We start from the raw sequence: 10,462 nt of genomic DNA on the forward strand, positions 1-10,462 counted from the left end.
TGCTAATGTCTATTGAAAGCACGCTTGTACCAAGCACTAAGCTAACTTTAGAGATGCTGCCAGCAGCATTTCTTGATCATTGCCTCACTGATATCTATTGATCCTCCACCCACGTGTGCCCAGGCCAATGCTAAATGACTACAGATCCTGGCTGCTAGATCTGAAAGTGGGAAGATTGTAATTCCTACTTTATATACTGGACAACTAAGAACTAGAGTGTGTTTAACTCATTCGAGGTCAGAATGGTATGGAGGTGAGTCTGGATCTGAATCTATGCTTTTCTGGCTGAAGTGCTAATGAATTCAAGTTGTACAATTTCTATCCCCCAATCAAAAGCTGCTGCACACGCTCAGAATGAGAACATGAACCTCTATGCCAATATGATTGTTTGTTGTGTGACACAAATGGAAAACTGGCGATCAGGAAAGCTACAATCTTGTGAGATTAAAAGAGAAAAGCAGAAGCCTCCTTCAAAGACATACTACAACATAGCTTTTGCACACAATTTACAATAGCTAAATGACTGAGGCATCCTGTATATCCATTGACAGATGAATCAATAAAGAAAACAGTATTTACACGCAATGGAGTACTATTTTGCTATAAAGAAGGATAAACTTGAATTATTTGTAGAAAAACAGATGCACCTTGAGACCATCAAGTGAAATAAATCAGACACACAATTTTAAATATCACATGCTTTCTCTTACATAAGAGACTCAAAATATAAATAAAGAGCAAAATAAAGACAGATAATAGGAAATAAAGAGATCAATCTTTTACAAATGTGAAGGGGACAAAGAGATGGAAGGAAAGGGAATGCAAGAGAGGGAAAAGGGATTTTAAAAGAATTAAGACTCCATACAAGGGATGTAATCATTACATACTGCAAACATGGACTCGTAAAAATAAAAATTGAAAAATTAAAACATACTGCAGCAATGACATACTGAGAAACAGCAGCAGCTAGAATGGTCTGACTATACATTTTAAATCAAAGACTTCAAACCAACCGGGAATTTAAGAAACAAAGTTTGAGTCCCTTCAAATCCCTACAGTCCACCTCATATATGCCAAGTAGAATAGGTTGGTCGCAGTCTTTTCAGACACAGTTGTGGGAAAACCCCTTCTTTGGAAATGAAATACCATGATATTGCACTACATGTATGCACACACAAACAATCAAACAGCCATTCATTCACCGAGCCAACCAATGTTCACTGGATATTTGCTATTTGTGGAAAAGATAACATCTTGTCCAGGTATAGCTTCTACTCTGTCAAGGAGTTCAGTGTTTCTTAGACATGATTATAAATGACAGTAAAGTAAGCTTTTTAAAATTACTAAATCATTAGAGGGATGGAAACAAGGCAATGAAAGCTTGGGGAAAAGGAGAAGTTCCTATCTGAGATCATCAGGGAAGCCTTCAAAATGCAAATGCACACTTAGAAATGCACGTCACTGCAGGGCCAGCAGTGGATCTGGTGAGAAATTTCTAATGTAGAAAAGAAACAAAACCTAGGATGATGAAGAGACCACCGACAAAGGAGAGCTAACGTGAATAGAGAATTGAACCAAGAAATTCTCTACCACAAAGAACACCAAGACACTGCAATAGAGTCCGGGGAAGAATCTGGGATAGACAAACTAGAAATAAAGTTCAATTCCAAAATAGGTAAAAAGTAAATGGAATCAAGATTGAGTTTTTAATAAATACAGTAGTCAAATAGAAAATACTCTCATGTTATGTATCAACCTCACACAGGTTCCTGTAAGGAACTCTGAACTTGCTATCATTCTAATGAAGTATGTATAGAAGAAAAATATTAATTCCCCAAGTTCCACCATGGTTTATGCCTACATAATTGAGTCTAGGTGTCAAATGTAGTGCTATAGTCTTTAGAACTCATGAACTTGTTCTGAATATTATCCCATTTGACTGACTGAATATAATTCAGTCATTTTGTAGGAAGAAGTGAGGCACGCCGATTCAAATTCGAGTAGTCCTTCAATGACATCACTTGTTTGCAAGTCAAAGTTAATCCCATTTTCTTCCTTCTAATTTACCTTTTAGCCCAGTCAGACACTGCTAAGTAATACATTTATCTTTTCTTCTTCCAGTCCAAATTCTGCTCAAAAATACATTCTAGAAAATCAAGACTGAAACATGGCAGCACAAGGTCAGCCATTATTTTAGCTACACAAACAACATACTACTACCCAGATTTTTATAGATGGAAATGTAGGCATCATAAAATTAAAGCCTAAGCCAAAAAATGTTTAAAATCCATAAAAGTTTCCTGAAATCTGGGCACTCCAATTCACCATTTAAGACTTCAAGAGAAAGAAATTATGAATTTATAGACAGTTCAAAAATTTTGTTAAAATGACACACACAAGTTGGTGGCTGAGGGAAGTTTGCAACCTTCCTTAATTGGGCTTTTTGAAATAGAGCTTGCTTAAGTCATGTCTCAGATATGCCATCATCACCAGCAGTTGACACAGTGCTTGGTAGAAAAACAGGAAAAAAAAAGTATATTTATTAAAGACTTGATAATTAATCTTATCTATTCTAGGATAGCTACCTAAATTTCCTTAAAATTTATTGTCAGAAGCAAACATTCACCCCAGGCTAATTCAGATCCTCTCAAATAAGTATTTTACCAAGGAACATATTTGGGTGGGGGAAAGAAAATAATTTAAATCAACATAATCTATTCCGAAACTAAATTATTAAATGAAAATTGCTCCAGTATTCACCTTAACATCCTCAGTAGACAAACCTGTGGTAATTTCATCATGGACCCTACTAGCTCTTTGCTCCAAAATAACCCCCAATAGAGTAGTGAAAACAGGCAGGGCAATAGGCAGACACACATTTTTCTTATTTCATGAGAGTATAGGGACTTTTTCTATTTGTATCTTTATCTACCCTACCTAGAACAGTTGACAGCAAATATGCAATACATTTTATTGAATTAATGAGTAATGACTGAATCACCAAATCACTATAGCCATCAAGTGTAATATAAAATTAAACATTTTTAAGTGTCCCTCTTCTCCCCTATAATCTGTTCTCCCCAGAGTGGTCACAGTAACAAATTACATTCAATCATGAGTCTTCCCTGTGCAAAATCCTATGATAGCTTCCAACACACCAGTGACAAAATGCAAATTCCTTTACATTTCCAAACCTACCAGCCACCACACCACAATGCTCTAATTCCTGGCTCTCTTCCTGACTTCACGCCATACCCTCCTTTCCTTCACAGGCCTCTTAACAAATCAAGAAGTCTTGTGTCATGACTTTTGTGTGAAGCTTTTTGGAGGTTGTTGGATCTAGGATGTGTGAATATAGATTATGAGTATGATATGTGGCTTAGCCACTGATTGGATTAGCATGTAGTTCTGAATGTGACTAGATGAATTTACTGAAGACAAACACCCTACTCCAGGTGTGGATGGCACCAAGAGATAGACTTATACGCTGGTTGGAATAAAAAGGGAATGAAAGAAGGAAGGCTGCTGCTTCCTGCCTCCTGCCTGCCCTACTGTGGACTGTTTCTCCTCTGCCCAGTCCCTCTGTCATGCTGCCAGCCAACTATGGACTGAAACCTCTGCAAACTATGAGCCAAAGTAAACTTTTATTCCCTAAACTTGTGAGTGTCAGGTATTTTGTCCCAATATTAAAATGCAAAGTCCTTTACATTTCAAAACCTACCAGCCACCCTCCACCATGCTCTAATTCTTGGCTCTCTTCCTGACTTAATGCCATACCCTCCTTTCCTTCACAGGAGTTATATAGAGAACAGAGTCTAGCCAGAACCCAAGCAGCAGAAGTAAAGACAAAAATTAGGACATTAGCCCGCCAAGCAATGACAGTGATTTAAGCAAGGATAGTAGAGGCAGATAAAAGAGAAGTGATTGGATTCAGAATAAACAATTGACCTCGATGTCCACAAGTTCCACAACAACCAGGGGCTGAAAATATCTGAAAAAAAGTTTTTTGTTTGTACTGAACACATACAAACTTCTTTTTCCTTGTAAGTACTCCCTAAATGAAATAGCATAATAATTGTTTACATAGCATTTACGTTGTATTAGGTATTATAGGTAACCTATAGATGGTTTAAAATATATGGAAAGAAGTGCATGGGTTATATGCAAACACTAAACTATTCTTTTTTTTTCAAGCACTAAACTATTCTATATAAGGGACTTGAGATACGTCATGCCTGTTATTTGAAGAATATGCTGAAGGCAATTCCCCAAGAATACCAAGTGATGACTCTATTTTGAATGTGGAAATGAGATTGTTGATCATAAACTGAGATGTACAGGATAACAAAATGTGCTTTTGATTTTATTTATGAAATTTTCACATAAATTATAACAATTGTTTCTGCAAATTTTTAGTATGAGAAATTAAGTAATGCACACCAATACTTTAAAAAGAAGTTATAACAACTTCCACCTAAGGTAGAGAGATTTCTAAATGACTACATTTAAATTGTTTTCTTGGGTCAGGGATTTAGCTCAGTGGTTCGGTGGCCTGCCTTGCAAGTGCAAGGACCCAAGTTCAATCCCTGGTACCAAAATAAATAAATAAATAAATTGTTTTCTTATGATATAATGCTCTTGGGAATAGTGTTAGCATAGTAAGCCTTCTTGGGGATTTTAAAATAACAGAAAATGAATATTTTCATAGTTTGATCTTTATTCACTATTCCTTTACTACATAATTTTCTCAGTTCTAGAAAGATTTTTTTAATATAGCTGTGTTAGTTGTCTTGTTGCTGTGATCAAATATACAGTATCTGCAACTTGTAGAAGAGATCTAATTTGGTTCAAAGGTTCAGATGGTTCAGACCAAATTCAGCTGGTTCCAAGGCAGAATCATCAAAGCAGAAGGGCTTAGTAGAACAAAGCTTCTCACTTTGTGGTGGTTAGGAAACAGAACACAAGAGAAGAATACCAGCAAAGGATACACCTTTTAAAGGCACCCTCTAGGGACCCACTTCCTAACAGCACATTTAGCTATGATCACCAGGGGGTTATTACACTGATGAATATAACCCCCATGATCTAATTATCTTTCCAAGAGTTTCTTAATCCAATCTCACCAGTTGACCATAAAAATTAACTGCCACAAGTCCATCCTTTGGCAAGTTAACACCTAATCACATCTCTTTAAATCATATTTAATCTCCAAGTAAACACAAAAAAGTCATAATTCTGCTTAACATGACAGAACTATCTGGCCTACAACTGAAAATGCAATGATTTCTTCCCCGAGTCTCAACACTTTTAGAATTTCTCAAAAGGATAAGTCAAAATCTCCTCAGGCTCAAGGAAAACTGTAGCTGTGAATATCTATAAATTCATGAAGGTAAGTCATCTGATCCAAAATTCAATGGCACAAGGTAAATATTCCCATTCCAAAAAGGAAGAATAATAGGAAGAAAGGGGCTAAAGGTGTAGGGAAAGTGGGAAGGGTAGGGGAAAGGAAATAAGGGAAAAGAAAAAATATGAGAAAAGGATAAAATGGAAATAAAGTGTTTGTAAATGGGGAGGGGAGGAGGGGGTGAAGGGAGGGCACGGACAAGGGGAAAAAAATGAGAACCAAGACCTGTCATATAAAGGGACAAGATCCCAATAATGAATGTAATTGTGCTGTATACCTCAAATGTACCAATAAACTCAATAAAAGAAAAGAAGGAAGAATAGAGAGGCATAAAGAGATAAAGATCATCTGTTTCAATTTTCTGTAGGGTTTTTAATCATGAATAGGTGTCAGATTTTGTCAAACCCTTTTTCTGCATATACTGAGATGACCATATGGTTTTTGTCCTTGACTCTGTTAATATAGTATATTATGTTTATTGATTTATATTTGATGAACCATTCTTGCATCCCTGGGATGAATGCAACTTGGTCAGGGTGTAAGATCTTCTTGATGATCTTCTGCATTCTGTTTGCCAGCATCTTATTGAGGATTTTTGCATATATGTCCATTAAGGAGATTGGCTTGTGGCTCTCTTTTTTTGTTGGCTCTTTCTCTGCTTTTGAAATCAAGATGATGCTTGTTTCTAGGAATGAATTTGAGTGTATTGCTTCTCCTTCAATTTCATTAAAGAGTTTGAGAAGTAGTGGCATTATCTCTTCCCTAAATTTCTTGTAGAATTCAGCAGTGAATCTGTCAGGAACTGGGGTTGTCTTTGTTGGTAGGTTTTTAATTATGTTTTCAATTTCATTGATTGATATTGGGTTGTTTAGAATTTTATCTTCTTGGTTCAACTTTGATCATTCATATGTGCCTAGAAATCTGTCCATTTCTTCTGTGTTTTCCATCTTATTGGAGTACAGTTTCTCAAAGTATGTATTGATGAGCTTCTGGATTTCTGCTGGATCTGTTTTAATTTCACCCTTTTCATTCTTAATTGCATGGATTTGAACCTTTTATTTTCCTTTTGTTGATGAGCTTGTCAAAGTTATTTACTCTTCCAAAGAACCAATTCTTCAATTTGTTGATTTTTTTGTATTATTCTCTTCATCTCCATTGCATTGATTTCTGCTCTAATCTTTATAATTTCCTCTCTGTACAAGCTTTGGGTTTGTCTTCCCTTCTTTTTCTAGAAACTTGAGGTTCAGCATTATTTGAATTGAGCTTGCTCTGTTTTCCTAATACGGGCATTCACTGCTATAAATTTCCCTCATAGGACTACTTTCATTGTGTCCCATAAATTCCTGTACATTGTATTGGCCTTATTATTTAATTGTAGAACCTACCTATCTAATTTCATCTTTAATCTTTTATTCTATGACCTATTGTTTACTCAGGAAGGTGCTATTCAACTTCTATGTGTTTATGAAGTTCTTGTAGTTTCTTTTGCTATTTATTGATCTCCAATTTCATGTACTATTATCTGGCAATATGCAGGGGGTGACTTCATTTTCTTTGCATCTATTTAAGAATGTTCTATGAGCTAGCATGTGGTCTATTTTGAAGAACAACTTATTTGCAGCTGAGAAGAAGGTGTATTCTGATTTTTGTGGGGTAGAACACTGTAGACATCTGTTAAGTCCATGTGTTCAAAAAGTTTGGTTCACTTCTAGTATTTCATTGGTTTTTTTGTTTTTTTTGTTTTTTGTTTTTGGTGTTTTGTTTTGTGTTTGTTTTTGCCTGCCTGATCTATTTGTGAAAATGGGGTAATGAGGTCCCCCACTACTATTGTATTAGTGCTTATTTGATTTTTCATGCTGGTTAATATTTGCTTTACATAGTTGGGTGCAACAGTATTTGGAGCATATGTATTTATGATTGTCATTTCTTCCTCTTGGATTGTTCCCTTTGCAAGGATGTAGTAAACTTTTTTTGTCTCTCTTAATTATTTTTGGTTTGAAATCCACTTCGTCTGCAAATGGGATAGCTACCTGTTTTTCTCTGGGTACCTGTCACATGGAGTATTGTTTTCCCATCCTTTGACTTTCAGTCTGTGAACTTCTTTTTGAATTAAGTGTGTTTCTTGTATGCAACACTTGTTGGATCTTGCTTTTTGATCCATTCTCTTGATTGATTGGTTAATTGAGACCATTAACATTGATAGTTATAACTGATATGTATTGACTTATCCTTGTAATGATTTATTCCTATTGTTTGTTCTTTTGTTTTTATTTTTTATTTCCCCCTTTCCATTTAATTTCCTGCCTTGCCTGATGGCTTCATTCATTTTGGGTTCATGGAGTTGTAATCCTCATTGTCTTTTTCTAGGGTATTGTTTAGAATTTTTTTTTTATTTTTTTGAGTGCTGGTTTGGTATTCATGAAGTTCCTCAGGTGTTCTTTTTCACAAAAGTATCTTATTTCTCCATTGATTTTGAAAGATAGTTTTGCAAGATACATCAATCTGGTTTAGAGGTTGTTTCCTTTTAGGGCTTGAAATACCTCACTCCACATTCTCCTTGACTTGAGTGTTTGTGTTGAGAAGTCTGCTGTGGTTCTGATAGGCTTTCCTTTGTATGTGATTTGTTTCTTTTCTTAACCACTTTTAATATTTTGTTTTTTCTGTTGGGTTTCTGGAAACTTTACTATTATATGCCTAGTTGTAGATTTTTTTATCATGGCTAATTGGATTCCTATATGCCTCATTTATCTGTATGTTGAATTATTTTCCTTTGTGTGGAAAGTTTTATGCCATTATTTCTGTGAACAGCTTTTTTCTGTTGTTTTCACTATCTCTTGTTTTTTTATTAACTCCAAACAATGTTATGTCATTCTTCTTTGCATCATCTAGCAGCTGTTGGATAGATTTTTCATGGTCCCTTGCTATTTTTAAGAAATCTCTTTTCATGGTCACTAACAGCAATCCTATGTTCTATATCTGATATTATTCCTTCACATTGCCTCATTCTGTTCCATATATTTTCAATGGAGTTGTTAATCTCCCAACTATCTGTTTGAATCTATTTCATGGTTTCCATTTCTTTCTTGTGCTGAGTCTTCATGGTTTCCATCATATTCCTGAGCTCCTCTATGTTTTTATCTGTTACTGTTCCAGAGACAATAAGCATGTCTTTTATTCTGGTCACCATCTCTGTCATTATGTGAGAAATTATTTGTTTTTATTTTTTCTAGAGCCTCATTCGTTTTGTTACTTCGCTTGTTGTCAGTTCAGGGAGTCCAGGTGGTTGACTTCCAGATTGTTCCACCTTACTGTCCCCTAGATTTACCTTTGGTGACCTGGAAGCCTGGGTTTGCATCTTGTTTACATGTCTTCTCATTTTGTTGTTGTTGATGATGTTTTTGGTTTAATTCCTGGCTTGATACTTGTATATTGCTTATTGGGAGTATCCTTGTTGCTAATATTTAGAACTTTTATGGAATGATTACTTTTCAGAGGTGACTTCTAGGTACAGCTGGTGTATGGCTTTTGAGTCTGAAATAACCCTTAGGCAATCTCGGTTTTTATTCAGAAAGGACAGCTGATAAGAACAATCACATCACCTTGGCCAAAGTAATACAATCAGCATCAACAATAGCATCAAACACAGTTTAGAGAATGACAAATTGTGTTAACTATTAATCTGTCACCTTTAACTGCATAAAGTAGATCTGTGGTTATATATCAAAATCAAGGACCAACCAGAAATATGTTTGCAGTAAATAAGCCCTTCAGTATAGCGAATTTACCCTCTGGGAAGAACACGGAGAAGGAGTTGGGGGTGGGATAGAGAGATAGAAGGAAAGGGGAAAGTTAGAAGTAGGGCTAGAGGACACAGGAAGTTCGTGCAAAGTTTCGGAAACTGGTGCAGATAGGAGGAAAAGCAAGAAGGAAGAAACAAAAACAAGAACAGTGCAAACTAACAGCAGCAAAAAAACTAGAAACTATATTCACTATCCTATAAAAATAGGAACAATCAATAAAAAATGAAACAGGACAAAAACAGGAACAAGAAAAGACAGAAATGAAGGAGAAGAAAAATCCCTTTCAAGATACATCTACGCTATCACTGGCAGCAGTGTGCAGATCTGAGTCAATTAATCTCAGTGAGCCAGCTGTAGTCCACAGAGATTCAGGCTGGTTTCTGGCTGGAAGGCCCAGAATTGAGCTCTCTGGCCTTCTGCAGGTTTGCACTCTTCAGGTTAGAGCCTCCCTTTTTTTGCATTGAGCCCAGGTTCCAGTAGGAGCTGCTGATCCCAACAACTTCCCAACCACTGTAATCCTCTGTGACTTTGTTACAGTGCATCTCTTTGCTCTCCTAGTGGGCTCCAATGTACAACAAGCCTCAGAGAGGCCCTCTCTGCTGCTCAAAACTGTGCCATCTTCCCTAGCTCATAACAATGGCCCTTCTGGCCCCAGGTGCCTCTGCCATGGGTTTGGATCCTCTGCAATAGCAGCCCTGCCTCTCAGGCATGGGTAGGGTGGGCTGAGGTCTTGCAGTGGCCAGTGGGGTGGCTAGAAGTGTATTTTCTGAATACCTATTTGAGTTTCACGAATTGCTGCCCAAGAATTTTAAGATGAAGAAAACAGATGTGAGATTTAAACTTGTAAAATCACACACATGCATATGAATAAGACCACTGAAAGGTAGAGCAAGAGATTGCCTGTAAGCAGCACACTGAAGACTTTCGAATTCCCTGAACTCTATACCTGAGTACACTCTCCATGGTATCAGTCTATAAATTTTCTATGACTTTGTAAAATGAAATTGTATCATGTGAAATGTAAAGGACTATAAATCTATGAATAGCAAAGGAGTTGAAAGTGAGCACGCACACACATGCGCACACACATGCTTAGTACTGTAGTACTTATCCAGCCTCATCCAGAGAAAATTCTGACAGATAAAGACAAAAATATTTAAAAGTTAAGAAATTCATCATATAGATCTTCCCCTTCAAAGTGTAGCCCTCAAAAGAACTGCACATCACTTCATTTGCAATTGTATGTTTAATATCTGCC

The sequence above is a fragment of the Fukomys damarensis genome, unplaced genomic scaffold (genome assembly GCF_012274545.1).
Source record: "Fukomys damarensis isolate Sample0158 unplaced genomic scaffold, DMR_v1.0_HiC HiC_scaffold_37, whole genome shotgun sequence".
Taxonomy (NCBI): domain Eukaryota; kingdom Metazoa; phylum Chordata; class Mammalia; order Rodentia; family Bathyergidae; genus Fukomys; species Fukomys damarensis.